Here is a 20,948-nt window from a genome sequence, read left to right on the forward strand (position 1 = left end):
TGAGGAGACAGTACTGGCCCTCTGAACTCTGTCAAAGTTCAAAGATGACCAGCAGGGCTTCTTAGTCACTTTTCAAATATTAAGATAGCTCACACTAACACTTGCAACCAGCCAAAGATAACTATGGCTAACTCAGAAATATGGAAGCTGTGACTAATTAAAATTATTTTTTTTTAATGTCATTGCTTTGCAGCGCCTAATGAAGCATGCAAGATCACCCTTGCTGTTACTTTCTTCTGTGACAAGATATATATATATATACACACTAAATACTATACCAGAAAACATCAAAAAAGAAGAGGGCAAAGTTTTGTAAATATACAGCCAATCTTTACTGTTGTATTGAACCAAACGTCCCATCCCTGGAAGTGTTCAAGGCCCGGTTGGATGGGGCTTGGAGAAACCTGGTCTAGTGGAAGTGTGCATGGGTGCTGGGTTGACTCTGGATGGATACCAGGTACCCACAAAACCTGCTCCATTATTCCCCTCTACAACTGAAGAGGGGAGAGAAAATATAGGGAATGAGTTGAGATAAGGGAGAGATTACTCACTGAACACCATCACGAGCAAAACAGACTTAACTTGAGGATATTAATTGATTTTATTACCAACAGAATCAGAGCAAGAAAATGAGAAGTAAAATAAACCTTAAAAGCACCTTCCTCCACCCCTCCCTCCTTCCTTAACTCTCCCTCTCCTCCAGTGGTGCAGAAAGACAGAGAATGGGGATTACAATGAGATGAGCTTTAAGGTCCCTTCCAACCCAAACCATTCTCTGATTCTGTAATTTTATGATTGTCATCTCTCCCTAGGACAGTACAACAGAGCAATGAATTAAGGAGACAGTTGTTACTTTGCATGTAAAGAGAGGTGGGACTGTGTACCATATGCACAAAAAGGACTCAGGACTAGAAGTCATCTCAAGCAAACTGGACTTGGGTTTTTAGAACCTCTTTAGGTCTGACCAGAACTAACTGGTCCAAAGTCACCAACAAAGGGATATAATCCCTGTTCATTCATCACAGCCTGTAATCAACAACTGATGGACTATTTTGGTTAATAAGACCTCAGCTTTCTGTTATGGAGGCTTTGTAATTTATCCAAACCAGAGCACAAGAGCTAAAAAGCCTGAATTTTAGTAAGTTTGGCTTCTAATTTTAGATTTGAGCTGCTTATTTTTGTGGCCACCATAAAAAGACATAGGAATAGAGCATTATTGGCAGCATTTGCACTTCAAGGAACAGTTTAATTTGCCACTTTTTGCTGAACAATCCAACCCACAAAACAGGCGGAGGTTATGCATCAGGAAAGAACTGATTCACTATTTCTATAACAAATCATCATTTCCCTCCAGGCACTATTCATACATACAATAAAACTTCCCCTGAAAATCTGGCACCCTGTGTTAGAAAGAAATACAGAGGCTGAGAACACAGAATTAAATTAATTGCTCAATAAAAGGAGTAAAAATCAGGATTAGAACCAAGACCTTTTGACCTTTATCATTGTGAGACTGCTCAAGGAAGGGGAAATCCTGCTCCCTTCAATTCATTAGCAAAGTCCCAGCCTCTTTCTGGAGGGTACACACTTTGATCAACTTATATTTACGGTACCTTTATCCTCCTCTCCAGAACCTTTCAAGGCTCAGAACAAGTTTTTTTTCTAAGCTCAATGAGAAAGTGCAGGTTTCCACTTATATCTGCAATTTTAAACAAAGTTGTTTGGGCCTGAACACTCTGGGATATCTGGTATCAGCTGAAACCAGCTACAGTTGGGGTGCTGATCTCTGTTTTCTGGGGTCTTGAAAGTATTCAGCCATTCATGATTTTGCATCTTTGAGGAAGGAGGACTGGTCACAGAAGTGATCCTGGCAAGTCTGAGTGGAAATCTCAACCAAAAGATCACATGGAAGCTCAGAGCATCACATCCTTTTGTTCATACAGTCACAGAATCAAAGAATCCCTGAACGATTTGGGTTGGAAGGGAACTCTGAGATCATCCAGTTCCACACCCCTGCCATGGGCAGGGACATTTTCCACTAGCCCAGGCTGCTCCAAGCCCCATCCAACCTGGCCTCGAACACTTCCAGGGATGGGACAGCCACAGCTTCCATGGATAGCTTGTGCCAGGGCCTCACCACCCTCACAGAAAATAATTTCTTCCCAATATCCCACCTAACCCTGTCCTCTGGCAATGGGAAGCCACTCCCCCTTGCCCAAAGTCCCTCTCCAGCTCTCTTGGAGCTCCTTTGGGCACTGGCAGGGGCTCTAAGGTCTCTCCAGAGCCTTCTCTTCTCCAGGCTGAACACCCCAGCTCTCCCAGCCCCTCTCCAGAGCAGAGGGGCTCCAGCCCTTGGAGCTGCTCCATGGCCTCCTCTGGGCTCACTCCAGCAGGTCCAGGTTCTTCTTGGGGGGCCCCAGAGCTAAACAGTTCAATCAGATGGGATTTTTAGAGCTTCAGCTCCTGTTGTGCAGTTTAGACCAATATTTAAGCTTATTAAAAATAAAAAAAAAATTTAAAAAACATTTTCAAAGGAGAGGAAATTTAAAAAGAAGTATTGCTCAAAACTACTCCTCAGAGATCTTGGGAAGATCTATTATAATAAATACATTAACATATTAATAGAGCAAAACCAGTCAAAATAGACCTTGGGAAGGTTTATTTCAATATATATGCATTAATATATTTGTAGATATTCCCAATGTCTATCAGAAGTCATTCTGAGCAATATTTCTTTTTAATCCTCTCTCCTTTGCAAAACTTTTTTTTTTTTAACAGATATGCTGTGAGAGTCACCCTGACACAGTCTGGTGTGCAGTCCCTGATGCTGCCAAGAGCTGTGATTCTTGTTTCCTTTCTCCCAGTGCACTCCTGTGTTTCTGGTGAAGGAACTGTTGTAGCTCACATGACTCAGGTTTGTTCAGCAGGCTGCCAGACCCAGTGTGCTGTCAGATTTGTTTATTGGGATTATATCCTTCCAGTCCTTTTATGGAAAACCACAGAAAGCCTCTATTTCAGCATGTACATTTTGGTAAAAACAAACCACTGAGTAACACAGTCCTCCCTCCCCTCCATATAAAATTCCACATAAAAAGCTTGTCACATACAATTCTCTGTCTTACTCTCTTTTCTGAACCTACCTGGTTTTAACCATATAGATGAGGGAGAATCAGACAAACTGAAAATGTCTGCAATATGTTTTACACTCAAGTTGGTTAGCTTGCATGGTAAATTTCTAAAATTTAGGAATGCAGAGGTGCAAAAAAAAAATTGGTTAAGAACGAAAAACTTCCGAAAGTGCCCCTTTTAGATTGTCCTGCTAGTCAAGATAAACGGTGTTAAGGTAAATGCCTCTGAGTAATGGCAGTAATCACTTCAGCTGTGCAAATCGTTTGCGTGTTTTTCCTTCTGGAAGGAGACAGTGTTGAGATAAAATCATTATTTATTTTTCAAGGGGGTGACAAGACCTTTTCCCAAACCTCCAGCAAGGTCTGTGCAGCTCCCTGAGCTAAAATAGAAGCTCACTCCTGATCCCCTGCACAATCCCTCCAATGGCTTGCAGCAGTGACCTTTGAGGAGTGGGTTTGAAGTAGGATGGCTCAGGTTTGGCAGCACATCCCCCCTGACCTTTTCCAAAACGCTGTTTGATGATAAGGTCTCCTCACCATGCATGCTGCTGCTCTCAGCCCAGCTCAGTTTTTCAGGGAAATGCTTCTGCTGGAATCTCTGCCCTGCCAGTGTGTCAGAGCAGAGTCGTGCTCCTGCACATTGGGAATGTGCACAAGTACCAGAGCTAAGGTGACAATTCTTAATCATCCACTTGATTATATTTAACTGCCAGCCTAAGGGCTTTCTTTTACTTTTCAACCCCCTCATGCTGATAGTATTTATACACATATTTAACTTAATGTACACAAGTGTCTGATGTCAATTAGCCCACTCTGATAAATGAAGCATAACACATACATAAATCCTTTCAGGAAGAAAGCTCTGATCCTGTTTATATCTTTCATAACTCTAAGGGAAAATACTCTATGGTCTGTAAATCCAGTCTCTGTGAAAAACTCATTTTGTCACATCATTTTGCTGTTGGACAACGATATTGCTGCTGCTGTGACACATGAGCACTGCAAAAGGACATTGTCGGAGGGCCTGAGACAGCCAGTCCTAGTTGAAGGTCCTTCCACAACCTTTAGAACAGCATCAAAAAGGTCCAGAGTGAGGGAGAAGTGTCCACAGGTCAGAAATCGAAGGAAAATTTTGCCACATTCAAATCAAAACCCTTGCCCTTGCTTGATGCCAGAATTTTACCACTGGCATTTGGCTTTGAGCATGTTAGAAAAAATATATGTCAAGTTGCCAGCCCGTAGCGTAAAGTTAATGTGTCATCAGGCTTAGAAAGGAAGTGAAATAGGAGTTATATTTATTTTGAATTAAGTTGAAGTAAAAGGTGCTGTTCCTATAAATGGCTGTAATTTGTAACCCAAGACGTGCCCTCCACCTGAAACTGTGCAAGTGGCCACCCCTTTTCCAATGGCCCATTTACCATAAATAACACTGTTGCTGTCCCGAAAAGTGGGATTTGTCACCTGGTGTGCAGACAGTCAATCTCACATGCAGAGCTGAGCTATTTGATTATTTTATATTTTCAAAGATAAGTGCTAGTTAGTAAACCCACAGAAAGTTAGCAGCCTCAAACCTTTACACCATATATACATTTTAGCAAACAAGGAATTCTTGGTTCATTGGCTACAAGTTACCTAGTTCTCTTATTAATTAGTGTCTTACTCTTATTAATTGAATTATTCTCTTACTTGTCATGCTAATTTACCTGCATGGTCAATCTTTCTCTTCTTTTGAGTTGGTGGGTTGATGGAGCCAGTGGTCCATGAGTGAGCAATCTCCCCCATGGAATTAGCTCTCGCTGCTCGGCTGGGTGTGTGAGCTGCAGGGTGAGCTCTGCAGGGTGGCAGGAACCCAAGGCAATGGCACTCAGGCTGGCACCAACTCCTTCATTACAAAGGGCACCACAGGGACCTGTGGGACAAGCCAGGAGACCAGGGATACAGCAGGAGCAGAGGACTCAACAGGAAGACCCCAGACTATGAGTGAAGGGTATAATTAACCCTTTTTATATACACATGAAGAAATCTTTGCCTTCTCCAAAGACTAATTCTTTGAATTGCTTTGATTATTATGTGCTGCACTCATCTCTCCATTCAGCTTCATTGTAACAATATAGTAGAACATGATCTTCAATGGTTTTTTTAAATTCATGTTATTTTGACATTCAAATACATTTCTTTGATCCCATGAGTTTATTAACACCTGCTTGTTCAAAGCCAAACTGTAACTATTCATGTAGGAGGACCTACATGGAATTTGGCACCTGGTGCAATCTGAAGAAGCCCACCACAACATTTCAAGCCATCTTGAAATTTTCAAGCCATCTTCTGTTGAGTCACATGAGATTCTGGAGAATGTGCAATTTTCAGTTCTACATTAGCATTCTCTCTTCAAACCTTCCACCTACTCAGTGCTAATCATCTTCTTGCTTAAATATCTGGCCTTTAGACAATCAGACAAAGTGTATTGAATTATGAACTCTGAGGTTGGTCTTCAACCTCTCACATAATCACTCAATAGCAGATATCACAGACACTTTACTTCTAATAAACATCACATGCATAGCAATGGCTTTGGAGATCTTCCTTTGCTAGAACAGATGAGATACCCAGGAACACTATCAAGGCTACAAGTATTCAAGACTAAATTGCACAATATGTGTTTTATATTTGAATCAAATTGGTGGGATTTGCCATGTTAAATATAGATGTATGTGATGTTAATATTTGTGTCTGAGCTCAGCAGTTTTGCCACTGGGGAGAAAGAGATACTTTTAGAGACTGATTGTAGAAGAATCTGATCCAGCAACTGATCCCATAGAGTCTTACAGAAATAACGATTGGGAAAGTCCTAAAAAGGTCACCGGTATCCTCACTCAGTTTCCAAGGGTGGATCAAGCACTTCTGGACCTCCCTTAGCAAGTGCTTCTTCTAATAAAAGGGAAAGTTAAGGTACAGTGTTGAGTTAAGTAGAAAAGTCTTAAAATAAAAGCAGAAAAGACATTAAGATGGCTTAATCCCACACTAATTGGTTAAGTGTTAATGGCTGGATCTGCCACTTAATTTCAGCTTTTGAAAAGTTGTGAACCTGCTTTAAGTTGTTCTTCTACTGTTGGCCATGGAAAGAGAAAATGAATGATGAACATCCTTCATACCCCAAAATAAGTAAAATCATTTCTTGGTATGCAACTCCTCTGAAGGTAACTCTGTATCGCTGTTGGTTGTAAACCAACACCCAACACCTTAAATTATCTACCCAGCATTGAGTATGATGGAATGAATCTGACCACCATCAGACCAGGACCCAGAGTCCAGATCTGAAGAACCATTTTCATGAGGTCACCCTGAGCGTGCTAAGGTTCCAGACCAAAATCATGCCAGGTTTGGGGGGAGAAAAAAAACATTTCAAAGAACCAACAAAGTGAAGTGAAAGGCTCTTCCTAGAAATTGTGTGGGGTTTTTTCTCAGTTTCAGTGCTGTAAATGGCCCATCTTGATCCTTTCAGAGGTCCTAGGTCAAACCAACACCTCTTTTTTATACAGGATTTTTCAATAACAGAGGTGCACATACAGTCCAAAACCTCACCGTTCTGTTACAAACTTTGCAAAATGCCTGAGAAAGTAAATATTGTGGAAAGAAATGAGGACAACAATTACATAAATAAGGGAATACTCAAGTGTCTAAGACAAGATTTCATATGACACTTTGTTACTTATTACATTATTATGCCACTTTTATAAATCATTAACAGTCTCCCTTTGTAATCTGCATGTTTTTAAAATAGAAGATTCCTTTGATGATAGTCTATTTTATTATGCTTGGGGATGTTTCTAATTACCAGGATCAGTGCATTTTTTGCAGATATTGAACTCATTAATGATCTATGGCATTTTTTCCCCTTTTTTGATGTTTCTCCTAGCTCAACCCATTATGAAACAACAAGGCAAGTTTGCTGTAATGAGAAATATAATTTTGAGAATTAAACTAATTTTCCCAATAACTGTTTTCTGATATTTTCCTGTTTTCTGTCAAAGCCCAAACACACATTTGTAAATGTCTCTTGATGTCAGAATGCTGTCTACATATTGTGGAAGCTCTGAGACTAAAACTGCACATTTTCTAATAGCAATGATCCATTGATTTGTGCTGGCTTCTTTAAAGACTGACTCTTAGTGCTTTTCCAGTCCTCAGCCAGTTGTACTTAAGCTTCATCTGGATTTATGTGAATCCCAGATCTCCTGCTAATCTCAAGTAATGCTATAGAAGTAATTGAGACTGGAATGCCAAAACTAGAATGCAATAAATCTTAATTCATTCAGAAAAATACCAAAGACATATCTGCTGGGAGTCAAAACTGGGAACAAGTATTTGCAAACACGAACAACAGGCTAAAGAGATTGTAAGAAAAAATGAGTAAGGGGGTTTTGCATTGTTTATAAGAAAACAAAAGCTAAATACAATGTATTGGATAACTGCTTTATTAAAGAAGCACAAACCAAGTTTGGAAAGACAGATTTACTCTCAGTTCAGTCTTTGAAATAAGGATTAAAGTTTTCTGCTTCACTGAGGGATTAGTCAGCTCTGCTCTGTTCTTGAAGACATCTGCTTTGTATTTCATTGAGACTACTGCAAAATTGCTTTCAGCCATAAATTTCCAGTGTGTGTTTTAGTTGGATTTTTTTGGGTTGGCTTGTTTGGGGTTTGTTTGTTTGTATTTTCCACAAAATGAAAGACATAAGTGGCATCTTACTAGCTAACAAACCGTTCCTGGGCCCAGCTAAGGCTGCATATGCTGCTCTGAATGGTAACTGTCTCTGTCTAGATTAGAGCTGGTAGAGATATGGTTGGTGAAGATCAATCACATCTATTATATTCCTGGTTTAGTTACCACAGAATAAAATAAACAGATAGGTTGTACCAACTTCAAATGAAATTTTCAAGCCATCTTCTGTTGAGGTGATTCACTTCTCCTTCTCCTTCTCCTTCTCCTTCTCCTTCTCCTTCTCCTTCTCCTTCTCCTTCTCCTTCTCCTTCTCCTTCTTTCCTGAGTGCCTGGTAGCACAGTAGTCTGGGTACAGGCTTGGAGGCAGGAGATGGGCGTTTAGATGCCAATATCTGCCCTTCTTTCTCATGGAATCTGTCCCCTTGGATGAGGCTGTCCTGTGACAGTAAATTCAGTAGTAGCATCAGGGAAGTTGTCACCTGTCATCAACAGTAATCAATATCAGCAGGCTCATGCTGGTTTTTATGTGGTTATTCATGAAAATTTTCCTGGTGAAATTTAGCAGGACATACAGCACAGGGGCAGCCATGATTTCAGGTCAGCCTGATGTGATTTTTTCAGAAAAAAAAAGAAAATAAGATAACTTCAGCCTTGTTGGAGCCATGTACCTGTGCAGTGAGGCTTCTTGAGTGTGCAAGGGTTTGTGATCAAAGCTCCATTCCACTTCCTCTTGTCCCAGATGAGTAGGATAATGCACAGTGAGCCTTCCTTTTTGCTGAATGATACATATGTGAAGCTTTATAAGTAGTTCTGGGATCATGTTGGTGCATTGGGTTGAATTAGGTCTGTAGAGCTGATGACTGGTGCTGCTATTTCTCCTCGTTTCCATGGTAAGCTCTCACGAAGCTATGATATTTTATCCATATGCAAATGTTCCCCAAAGGCCATATGCAGCTCAATTTTATATGATGTCAGCTTCTCTACAATAACCATGGTTGTCCCACTGAAAAATACCTTCTGCAGTTGGAGTTCAGTCTGATACTCTTCAGAAATCTGCTGAAACTCAATTTTTCTATCTCAAGTGAAACAAGCTAAAAATATCACAGAATCACAGAATATGAGTTAGAAGGGACTCACAAGGATCATAGAGTCTGACTCCTGGCCCTGCACAGCGCCACCCCTGAAAGCCACACCGCATGCCTGAGAGCATTGTCCAAATGTTTCTTGAACTCTGTCAGGCTGTTGCTGTAACTGCTGCCCTGGGGAGCCTGTTCCAATGCTCAAACACCCTCTAGGGGAAGAACCTTTTCTAATATCCAATCTAATCCTCCCATAACAGAGTTTCTGGCCATTCCCTCAGGACTGCCACCAAAGAGGAGAGATCAGTGTCTGCCTTTTCTCTTCACCTCACAAGGAAGTTGTAACTGCAGTGAGGTGTCCCCTCAGTCATCCTTTCTCCAGGCTGAACAGCCCAAGTGCCCTCTGCCACTCCTCATGCAGCTTCCCCTTAAGGCCTGTCCTTTGGATGCTCTTCAATGGGTTATAATGTCTTCCTTGTATTATGGTACACAGACCTACAGACAGTATTCAAGGTGAGCAGAGCAGAATGGGGAAAATAGGTGTTTTCCCTGACCCCTGCAGCTTGTCAACATGCTGGAGGGAAGAGATGTCACCCAGAGGGTCCTGGACAGTCTGGACAGGTGGCATGGTGTGAACCTCATGAAGTGCAACAAGGCCAAGGCCAAGGCCCTGCACATGGGTTGTGGCAATGCCAAGCACAAACAAAGGAAAACTGGAGAATGGATTGAGAGCAGCCCTGGGGAGGACATGGGGGTGCTGAGGGATGAGAAGCTCAACATGCCCTGGCCATGTGTGCTGACACCCAGAAACCCCTTAAAAACCTCAGGCTGATCCCACCAGTTGGCAACAGGGAGGGGAGATTCTGCCCCTCTGTCCTCCTCAGGTGAGACCCCATCTGCAGTGCTGCCTCCAGCTCTGGGGTCCAACATTGGAAAGATATGGAGCTGCTGGGGCAAATCCAGTGGAGGCCATGGAGATGCTCTGAGGGCTGGACCCCCCTCTGCTCTGGAGGCAGCCTGGAGAAGAGACAGCTCTGGAGAGACCTCAGAGTCCCTGGCAGTGCCTAAAGAGGCTCCAGAAGGGCTGAAGAGAGACTTTGGACAAGGGCCTGGAGTGATGGGAAAAGAGAGAACAGCTTCCCATTGCCAGAGGACAGGTTTAGATGGGATATTGGATTCTTTTCTGTGAGGGTGGTGAGGCCCTGGCACAGATTGTCCAGGGAAGCTGTGGCTCCCACATCCCTGGGAATGTTCAAGGCCAGGTTAGACAGGTCTTGGTATTTTCATTCCATAGCAGCATGAGTGGATTAAGAGTCCTTAAGAAAATACTGTGTATGTTCAAGTGTTTTTTTCCCCCATCTGCATGAATAGCGTCCTTTATCAGGTTTCAATTTGCAGTTCCCTTGGTACTCCTTTAATTTCCTTAATGGGTTCTCAAATTTCCTGTCTTAGTGGCATTGGAGAGAGGAGGGGACACTGAGTCGTGGTGGTCAGAATCCAAATTCATTGGGGACTACATATGCTTGTATACTATTCTAGGAAACCTAGTAATTTTTTACTATAATGGTTGGGTTAATCATCACATAAACAAACATACATTTTGCAATGTCTCTTGCTTGTAGAAGTTGACTCAATCTTCTTTTCTTGATCCAATCTTCTTGCAATCTTCAGAGCTCTGTTTGCTCTTGCCAAGGCATCCTGATTATCAAATCTCTTATGCTAATCAGGTCCAAAGTGCATCATCTCCCCCTTCTCTTTTTAACCAAAAACACTCCTTTAATGGCTTTATTAATTAATCTCTGCACACATTGAAGCAAGCAAGGTATCATGATTAATACAATTATTATCAAAATTATCACCTACACACTCATCCTGGAAAAAAATCTCCTAGTCAGTGTGCCAAGCCCCAGCCGCTAAAGAGGTTATTGGCAGCTGCAGAGGGACATTATTTGATTTAGAAAGATTGCTAGAAGTGTAATTGTTCTAAAAGGTTTGATTCTTATATATAGGTTGAGAGGGAGAAACATTTTAAAAGTTTTAGACTGATTCCTTATGTGTATTTAAAATCTAATTTTACAGAACCTAGGAGCTCTAATTCTTGGGGCTCCAAGTAGCCCTACTTTGGTTATGCAATCAGTTAACTTTATTGTGAAGAGCAACATCTCCAACATGCAAAACTTTTCACAGCTGTGTTGTCAGCTCACTTTTATATGTATTGTTTACTCTTTAGGTTATTTCTTCCTCTGATGTCAATTCTAGATTGTTGTTTATTTCTACTGAGCTGGCTAAAGCTGCCAGGTTTCAGAAGTCAGAGGTCTGCAAACAGTACAAGCAATGCAGATAGTACAGGGATACAAGCAAGGGACTGTGACTCACAGCTTCTAAATTCAGCTTCCACCTACACTGCTCCATTTAATTAACTCCTGCAAGGCTCAGTTTTAGTATTTTGCAGTATTTTGTAATCCAATAATTAGTGTGTGGAGTGTGGTGTTTTTGGCAACCTTAGAAAGGAGCTTAGACATTCAAATGCTGTTAATATTTAAATGTTGTAAATCAGTAAATAATGGTGATTAATTGGCTGTAATTTCCATTCTTATCCAGTGATGACAGCTACTTGCTCTCCTCCAGACCTCTGCCCTCCCAGCAATAGAATTCATGGGGACTGTGATTCAAGCCAGAATTTTTTTGAAAAATGAGCAAGGAGGTCCTGCTAGCTCTGTGACAAGTGAGAGCCACCTGCACAGAGAGCAAGGACACAACCAAAGGAAAGCAATTCTAGAAGAAAAGCTGTTTGTTTTTCTTTGTAAAAACAGTTGCTAACTGAGTAGAGAAAAAGGGTGACAACAGAAAAAAACCCATGAAAAGCACTGTCCTGCATCCTGTGTCCACAAGCACCCCAGGCCGCTCGGATTGTCCCTGACACTTAGCAAGTAGAGGCTGAAGATTAAAAATACCCCAGAAGATGAGGATCTTCTACCTTGCATGACCTCTGCCTGCACTCCTGACTTTTCATGCCCATTTGGGCATTTTCCAAGCCACCCCAAAAGGGACAATACTTCCATTGTGAGAAAAATGTAATATTTGTTTTGTTAAATTGATTATCTTATTCTACAGCTGATGATCAGGGAACTGATTATTTGTTAAACACCCTCAGTCAGGAGCAGGCAGCCAGAAATTCTGCATGAACAACACAGCTGGATTAGTAAACTACCTCTCCCCTGGGCTGCTGTACAGCCTCCCTGCACCTCCCATCTCCAGCACACTGTGAGCAAAGGGCTGTGGTTTGTTTCCAGGGACTGCTTAAGCCTCAGCCCTGTCCCCCTGACCTCTTTGCTTCACTGCAGTGTAACCACAACATTGCAGAGACAAGAAGGTTTGGGTCACTCTTCCTCAGTGGGAAGGGACTGCACCTAATCCTGTCCTTAGGCAGGACATCCACTGATTTGTGTGAGTTGACTGCAAAACTGGCCCCATTTTTATTTATTCCTTCATCCACATGCACCAAACCTAGTTCTTCACTGGAGTATTGCTATCCTGCAAGTACCACAACTTTCTCCAAGACCTCAAAGAATTGGGCTGCTTGTGTTAACTAATCATGCATGACATAGAGTAAGGACTCGTCCTTCACAATCTGGCTGCCAACCACTCCAGCTCTCTCTCTCTGTTATGATGTTAGCAACAATGGCTGGACCATCCCCAATCAGGGTGTGGTGAGACATGTTAGCATGCTCTGCTGCTGTCTGGGATGGCCTCCTTACACTGCATAAAATTGAAAGAGCTGAACAGACAGTCAGAGCTGTCTATCTGGCTCTGAGCCATCACTGCTGGCCCAAGAGGACCAAGAGGCTAGATGGCTGCAGCTTAATGAGGACTTTTCCTAATTTAACAGAGGGCAGTGCTGTAGTGTGGGAATAAAGTAAACCAAGAGGGGGAATTGTGGGAATCCATAAAATCAGAGGGTTTTGGGAAAGCTGCAAATGGCAGGCCTCAGAGACAGCAGAACTCTGATTAGAGCTAAGCAGTAGCCATGAGATAGGTCAGCAGAAAAATTATGTAAAATGTAGAAAAGTAAGGACAAATAGAACAATGATCTGTGTATTAATGCTTGACTAGAATAACTCCCTAAGCTACAGAAAAGTTTATCTAGCAAGACATTAAAAAGTTCTAAGCTTAATAATGGATCTCTGTGCATTGTGTTTTAAGGCTGACAAGCAGGTATATTATTCAAAATAAGCAAGCACAGTTTTAACAAAAGGTACGTTAAAAGTGGTTAGATGGAACTTATAGTGGTTAGATAGAACTACTGTCAATATGCTTTTGCTTTGTGTGATTGGTCAAAAAACTTATAAAGTGAGTTGTAACATTAAGTTCTTGGTCTGCTGCCTGGGATGTGAGCTGATGGCATCTTCCCATTGTCATAAGCATGTAATGAAACTGATGCTGGAAAATAAAACAGCTCAAGGCACGTTCCACAGCAGTCCTGTCCTGTTTGTGATTGGTACATTACCCCCAGCCAGGGATAGTGAGAACAGCTCCATCTCTTCCTGGCTCCTCAGCCTGACCTTACTTTGGGCTTATCAGTGTAAAGAGACACAGCAGGGCATGAGCTGACCCTGACTGGGGCTGTGCACCCATGAAAGCTCCTTTGTGGAAGCTGAGCTCTGGCACATGAAGACATGCAGATCCCAGCCAGAACTGGCTTGAGGCCAACCAGCTCAGCACTCAGGTGGAGCAAATACACAGCTTGCACTTGTCTGTGTAGCCATACCCCTGGGGGGGTCAGAGAAAAAGATGAAGCTCTGGCAAGGGTTTTCCAAGACCTTTCCCAAAAAGCATTCTCCCTGCTACAGAACTTATTTAGAGCAACTCTCCTCAAGGGTCTGTTCTCTAAACTGAGGAATATACTCACAACCTGATAGGGGGTTGGGTTATAAAGAAATTATTTGTGACACATGTTACTGAATGAAAGGAAAACAGCAGCAGTGAACAGGCCCAGTCTGGGACTGGCATGATTTATTCCCCACCACTGGATCCAAAAGCATCCTAAAAGGGCAGCAAGTCTGCTGCTGAGCCCCCTGGGTTGTTTTCCCTGCTCTATTCCTCCCTCCTTCCCTCTGTTGCAAAGAGGACGTGCTCTTGAATGTATCTAGGTATTGCTAAACAATAGAAAGGTGCTGTCACACGGGTTTTCCTGACCCAAGGGAGGGTGGAGGGCAGCCATCCTGCCACAAGAACAATACAGGGAAGTACCATTGAACTGAACTTTGACCAAGGAGCAGATCATTGCTCTGGTTATTAAACTGGAAGCCCCAAGTTTAGCCCCAGTCCTGGGGTATCTGGGAAATAGCTAGTGAAAGAAAATCAGCAAATATGACTTGAGGTTAGTGCAAAGACCACATTTTGTGCACAGTTTCACCCCTGGCCAATGCAGAATGTGTTTTGCTGCAAATATGGTGTGTGAGCTACCAACACACTTTGCAGGGTGAGAACTGTGTGCAAGCAGATAATTTACTGGATGAGGATGCTGTAAATGGAGGCACATTTTGTAGCCTCTCTGTACTTGGAGGAACTCATGCAGGACCTCTCCATATGTGGAAGAAGCCAGGTTATTTTTCACCTGTTTCTGATTGAGTTTGACAAGAAGATCTTCAGACATGTTTCGATACACACCAAATACACCCGATCCCTGCAGGACTCCCTGTACAACTGTAACATGGACAAGTTCTCATCAGAGGAATGTAAAAAGAGCAGTTCTTCTTTCTCTACCTAGGTACAAACACTGCATTGATTTTTACGTTAATTTTAAGTAGATTCTGATGAAAAATATGGCTTAAAAAGTACTTTCCAAGTTTATAAGTTATGAACTGCTGCTTTCAAGTGTTCTGTATGTCAGGGATGACACACTCCACAATGTAATGGATGAAGCAAATGCTTTCATTTCATCTATGCCTGATGATCCAGAGTGGAAATCAACTGATTCAGGAGAATGTGTCTATAAAATAATTCTCTCATAAAGATCTGACCTTCCTCCTTTTCAATAGGACTATGGTGGGGGTTTTATTCCTATGCTATGAACAGTCAAGACTAGACACCATTTCCCCTTGGTCTGCATCCTGTTTTTGAGAACAATGGTTGCATTTTTGACCAAGTGCCAGCCCATAATTCATGTTTCCCTGCATCCTTTGGAACACAGATTTGGCTGATACTGTAATAATTTGACTGTTTCAATTAGAGCAGGGCTTTGGGGTCTTTTTCCCTAGTCAGTAATATTATTTCTTAAGATTTAAATATTTTAGAATAATAAACAAGGAAGAGAGGCCTCACATCTTGATGAAATATGTGTGCATAAATTCCTTTGACCTAATCTCCAGTCCATTCAAATATGATACAGCTCAAAAGTTCAGCTTGGGATCAAATTTTGTTGAGTTTATGTCCTGTTTGGGACAGACAGCTTGAAACAGATAAGAGGAATTCAGTGAAAAACAGAGAGAGAGGAAGGCACTGGTCAAGATGGAATAAACACAGCAGCTGGAGGAAAAACAAATGCATTAAAGGGTGAATATTTTGTACAAAGCCTCAGTTTTGATGGTGTCACCAGTTTTCATTCAAAATGTCCCCTGAGCACAGTCCAAACAGTTACTTGATGCATTGAACTTGCTGAGCATCAGTCACCATCAGTCCCCTGGGTGTTGCTGGTACCTTTGCAGAGCAAAAAGTGAGCAGCAGCAACAGTAGAGCCTTACTGACAGGACACAAACTATCCCACCACAGGGCTGTTCCCAAGCGGGAATTTGGAAATGCTGATGTAATTATTCTGGGATAACTTTTATTCAGGCTCTTAGGCCGACATCCAGGATAATAAGAGTTGCCTCTGAAGGCCTGAATAATTTGCATTCTACACCTGTAAGTCCAAACTGATGGGAAAGCATCTTCTCCCTTCCTCATGCATAATCCTCTTCCAGGAGACAGATTCTGCTGGATTCTTCAGATTCAGGATTGATCCCAACATATTGATTACTTTTCTGCCATCACTGACACCACAAAAATCCACCCAACATTTGACTTACATTTTCTATGTGTTTCTTCCTTCTTCCCTGCTGATTCAGAATGTTTAAAGTATCCATTTCTGTTTATGTTCTTTAATTCTCCCCCTTCCACTGTGAAACAATTCTCATAACCTTTCTGCAAAGGTCCCATTTTTCACACCTTTCCCAGTTGCTGCTGGATCCCCTTTGAACTGTCTCACACTGTCTGCCTGGAAAACTTTATCATGTTTTATAATCTCATTCTTGAGCCCTAAAGGGATCTTAAGGAGCCCCCACCTGGGAGCTCTGCAAAGCAGGAGGCAAATAGGAGCAGCTGCCATGGAGCTGTGTCTCATGAACTAATAAATTATCCCTAGTTGGTATGTGAATGTTACTGGACATAGTCTTTGCCTGGTCCATTTGTCAAGTGAAATATGAAGATGATTTAAACTGATGCTTTATACTACTTCAAAAGCAAGGAGAGGTTCAGAGAGTTGTGAGGGCTTGGCTGGTGAAAAGATTGTAAATTCACCTCGGTCATTTACAGCCAAGGCATCTTCAAAAACCACACTGGTTTAACCAGAGCAATAACTGCCATAACTTCCCAGTGTGCACAGCATATTCAAATTTGTAGAATATCTGAAATACTGCAGTGGAAAAGTGAGAGAGTTTTGAATGTTTGTATGGAAAACTTAGATATATCTTTTAGGCCCTTTATTATTTTAAGAAAGTTTTAGTAGTAATAGTAGTAGTAGTAGTAGTAGTAGTAGTAGTAGTAATAGTAGTATTGGAGGAAGGAAGCTGGGGAGATCTGCTCATTTTATTTCATCCAAATAAAGTAAGCTCTTTCTTTGAGACAGGTCTTTATTCCTACAATAACTCTTGCACAAGACCAAAATCCGAACACGTTGTGAAATAAGAAGAGTGAAGGAAAACCACCAACACCATTTGGGCAATGAGATGGTGAATGCATTGCTCCACAGACCTCAGTGATCTGTTTAACTGTGCATGACTCGGGTACTCTGCTAGGAGACATGTGAGAATACTTTGTGTTGGTGAATCCAGAGGTCTGCTGAAGAGCAGTAGGAAGGGTGTGCTGTAAATCAAATGAAGTGACACATTCTGCAGTGCACAAACAGGTAATGCCATTGCACTTGGTGGCATCTACTCAGAAGCCTCCTGAGAAGAAGCAGAAGGTTAGAAAACCAATTCCATGGTGAGAAAAGATGACAATATGACATTGGATGTGCACTGGCAGACAGTTGTGCAAAACATTCCTCATTGAAAGCTGGTCTTGATTTTTTGATTTGATTCATTTTAAGAGGGCAAGTTGACATTAGACTTCACAAATCAGATCTAACATATCAGCCAGTTAAAGCAAAGCAGCTGGAACATCTCTTTTTCAAACTAATTCTGTGTTTCTTGTCCAACTGTGAGTTTGACTGGATACCCACAAATTAGTGTTCAATTGCCTTTGAGCTACCCTGGGCTTTGCTGTCTGAGCACCAGCTGAGTGTCAAGTATAGCTCATTTGCCTCTCTATCCCATATCATATCTGCAAATTCTGTGTTGATACAGCCCAAACACCAGGAACATTCCCAATGGCAGTATTTTCTTGCCATAGACTGAACTAGCTGTCTATGTTTAGGCAATTAATTCAAGCCTTTAGCTCTGGGGTAAGACTAAGCTCCAGCCTATGTTGCCAGCAGGACCTGGCAGTGGCCATACCCTGTGCTGAGCACTGCTGAGGTCACACTTCAAATCCTGGGGTCAGTTTTGGAACTGACTCATGACAAAAAGGACACAGAAGTGCTGGAGCATGTCCAGAGAAGGGCAATGGAGCTGGGGAAGGGTCTGGAGCACAAGTGTGCTGAAGGAGGGTCTGAGGGAGCTGGAGGGCTCAGCCTGGAGAAAAGGGCGCTCAGTGGGGATCTTCTAACTCTCTACAGCTTCCTGAAAGGATGGTGTAACTCCATGGGGGTTGGGCTCCTCTAGCAAGTAACAGGAAGAATAGGAAAAGAAAATAGTCTCAAATTGTGCCAGGGTTTGATTGGTTTCCAGGAAAATTTCTTCACTGAAAGAACATTGAAAAATAATTGAAGGCATTGGAACGGGCTGCCCAGGGAATAGTGACAACCATCTGTGGAGGGAGACAAAAGCCCTGTGGATGTGGCATTTGAGGACATGGGTTAGTGGCTGGGGAAACTCTTGGTCTTTATGAGGGATCTTTTCCAACTTAAAGAGGGATCTTTTCCAACTTAAACAATTCCATTACTCTAAGATACACATAAATGCAAACATCACCACATGAGCTTGTGGTCAGCTTACAATCTGTTCACCACCCAAGCCCTCACAAATCTCCACACCTCTTTGTGGAGGTCTTGTCAACAAAGCTGAAGAGAGGCTTGGCTCATTCTGTGTCAGGGCTGTGGCTCTCTCAGACAAAATGACTATCCAGCTCGTGAATGTAGAGACCATATGGGAATTTAGATGTCTGTCAGGGGACTCAGGTCCTAATCCTTCATGATGGTACTTTTTTTTAGTCGTTCTCAGTGACTTAAATGCTGTAATCTGGGCTAGAAAGTGAGACAGAGCTAATCACTGGTGGTTCACACACCTCAGCCTTCCTTTGAAAACAGTAGATGGAGATTGCGGTGATTTTTCTTCCTCTTTTCTCCTATAACACTGTGTTCAGAGCACATATGACACATCATGACCCAATGTCCTCCTCTGCAGGAAAGGACACTTTTAATTAGTATGTCATTAAATATGGGAGCATGGTATTTCCCAAGTGTGTTGTTCAAGCTCTTCCCCTCTGCCTTCTGCAGTCCCAGCAGTCAGATTTTTGTGTGGAGAGAATAGTTCTGTCCTCCAGACGTTACCTAAATCTCCTTTAAGGAGCACAACCTTCTGCATATTGAGACAAAACTGAGGATAAATTGATAGGATCCATGTAGCACTCCTGCTGGCCTGGACAGCATTTAAAGAATAGAATATTCCCATGAGGATAGGGGAGAGAATGGGACTGGCCATCTAGACATGGAGTTATCATGGCTGCTCCATTTCCAGCTGTACTTCTCTTGGCAATATCTATCTACTTAGGAGGCTTGGGAAAGTTCAAAATAAGAGTTCTGCTGGGGCTTACACACATATGAAAATGGTTTTGTGCTGTTTGTGGCACTTTGGAATATTCCAAGAAGCAGAAATTCACAGGAAATTTCCACATCAAACATAGTCCTCTAGAGACTTCAGGCACCAGGTGGAAGAACCAGCAGCTAAACAAGGACTGTAAATATTTATATTTTGGGTTTAAATATCTAGAGTGGCAAATAAAGCACCCAAATAATTTTCTGGATCTTCACCTCAGTGGGCATCATTCTTTCCAAACAGGAAAGGAGCTTAATTTAGGGGTGATGGGTCAATTTTAACAATTCAGTTACTTGTCTGATGCCTGTGGTGTAACACAGGGACACATTAAAGAAAACACAGGGTCTTGAATCACATATGTGAGGCAAGTAACTTATGCTAAAGTCTGGTACAAAGTGTTTTCCAAGAGGAAACCATCAGTGAAAATGAGGGTTTGAAACTCTTCAATCTATGCTTCTTGTCAGATTTTTTTGGTAACATTTTAAAGTGAAAAGCAGTGAAGATATAAACCTTGTAAATATTATTTTTAAAATATGAATTGCAATGTAGGTACTCATGATGGAAGGAATTTCTACAACATAAAACATTTTTTAATGAAAACCTTACCTCATGGGTCTCTTCTGGAATTTCGAAATGTAATTACCTTTATTTTATTTTATGTTCTTCCTGTGCCCCAGAACTATTTGATATTTTAAAACATGAAAAGACTTCTTTCATTTCAACAGCCTATTTTATTTTGATTTATTTTCTCTGCCTAATTTAGTGATAACTGGGAGGGATGTTATTTAGCATTAGCTGATTGAAATATTTCCTTATCTTCTCTAGAACAAATATAATAACAGCAAACTGGATGTAGCAATGATTTTTTTTTTTAATTGTATATGCTTTCAGCAGAAGGAATATCTGAATTAAAATTGAAGCTCTGGCCTTACAAAAGAGACATTTGCCAACTTCAGATTTTTCAGTATTTTCATGGAAAATTTTGGAAATATTAACTTTAATTTTGAGCTACAAAACTTGGTAGGGAAAAAAAAGGGGAAGATTATGTGACCTCAGACTTCCATGAGCAGACTAGCTCTGTCAACATCTGACATCATCAGCCACTTTTGCCATCTTTCTGCACACTTCTCCTGCCAAATCCTTTCCACTCCTTCAGTGCAGGGAACAGATGTTAGTTAGAGGCTCTGTTTCTCTGCTACTGTATTCTTTACCTAAGTGTATGACCCATTCTTGTTTTCCAGAGATTAGGAGAATAATTTGGAACAGAAGGAGCCTCTGGAGAACTCCAATCCAGCTCCCTGATTGAAGCTGGGCCAACTGCAGTGTCAGAAGTGGTTGCTCAGGGCCTTGCCCTGATGAGTTTTGAAAGTCCCCAAGGCCTTTCCAGAGTCTGACCTCTCTCATTATGAAGAATTTTTCCCTTATGTTTAATGTGAACTTCCCCAGCTTCAGCTCTCAGGAGTTGTATCTTGTCCCTTCAGTGAATACTCCTGGGAGGAGCTGATGCTTTTCCTTGTAGCTGTCCATCCACTAATGGCAAAGACTTCTCCTCAAGACTCTCTCTTCTCCAGGCTGAACAAGCTTAGTTCCTGCTCCTGGTTCTGATTTCATCCAGACCATTCCTTCCCCATTCTTCACTCTAAGGTACTACATTGGGCTGTCCAGAGAGATTGTGGAGTCTCCTCCTCTGGAAATTTTTAAAACCTACATGGACACGATCCTGTGCAATATGCTCTGTGTGAACCTGCTGTAGCAGTGGGGTTGGAGTAGATGATCTCCAGAGGTGCCTTGCAATCCTAACTATTCAGTGATTCTGTAACTTGGATTCCAGATTCCTGGTTTAACCATT

The sequence above is a fragment of the Melozone crissalis genome, unplaced genomic scaffold, assembly GCF_028551555.1.
Source record: "Melozone crissalis strain CALT ecotype California unplaced genomic scaffold, PUWL_Pcris_2 ptg000009l_1, whole genome shotgun sequence".
NCBI lineage: Eukaryota > Metazoa > Chordata > Aves > Passeriformes > Passerellidae > Melozone > Melozone crissalis.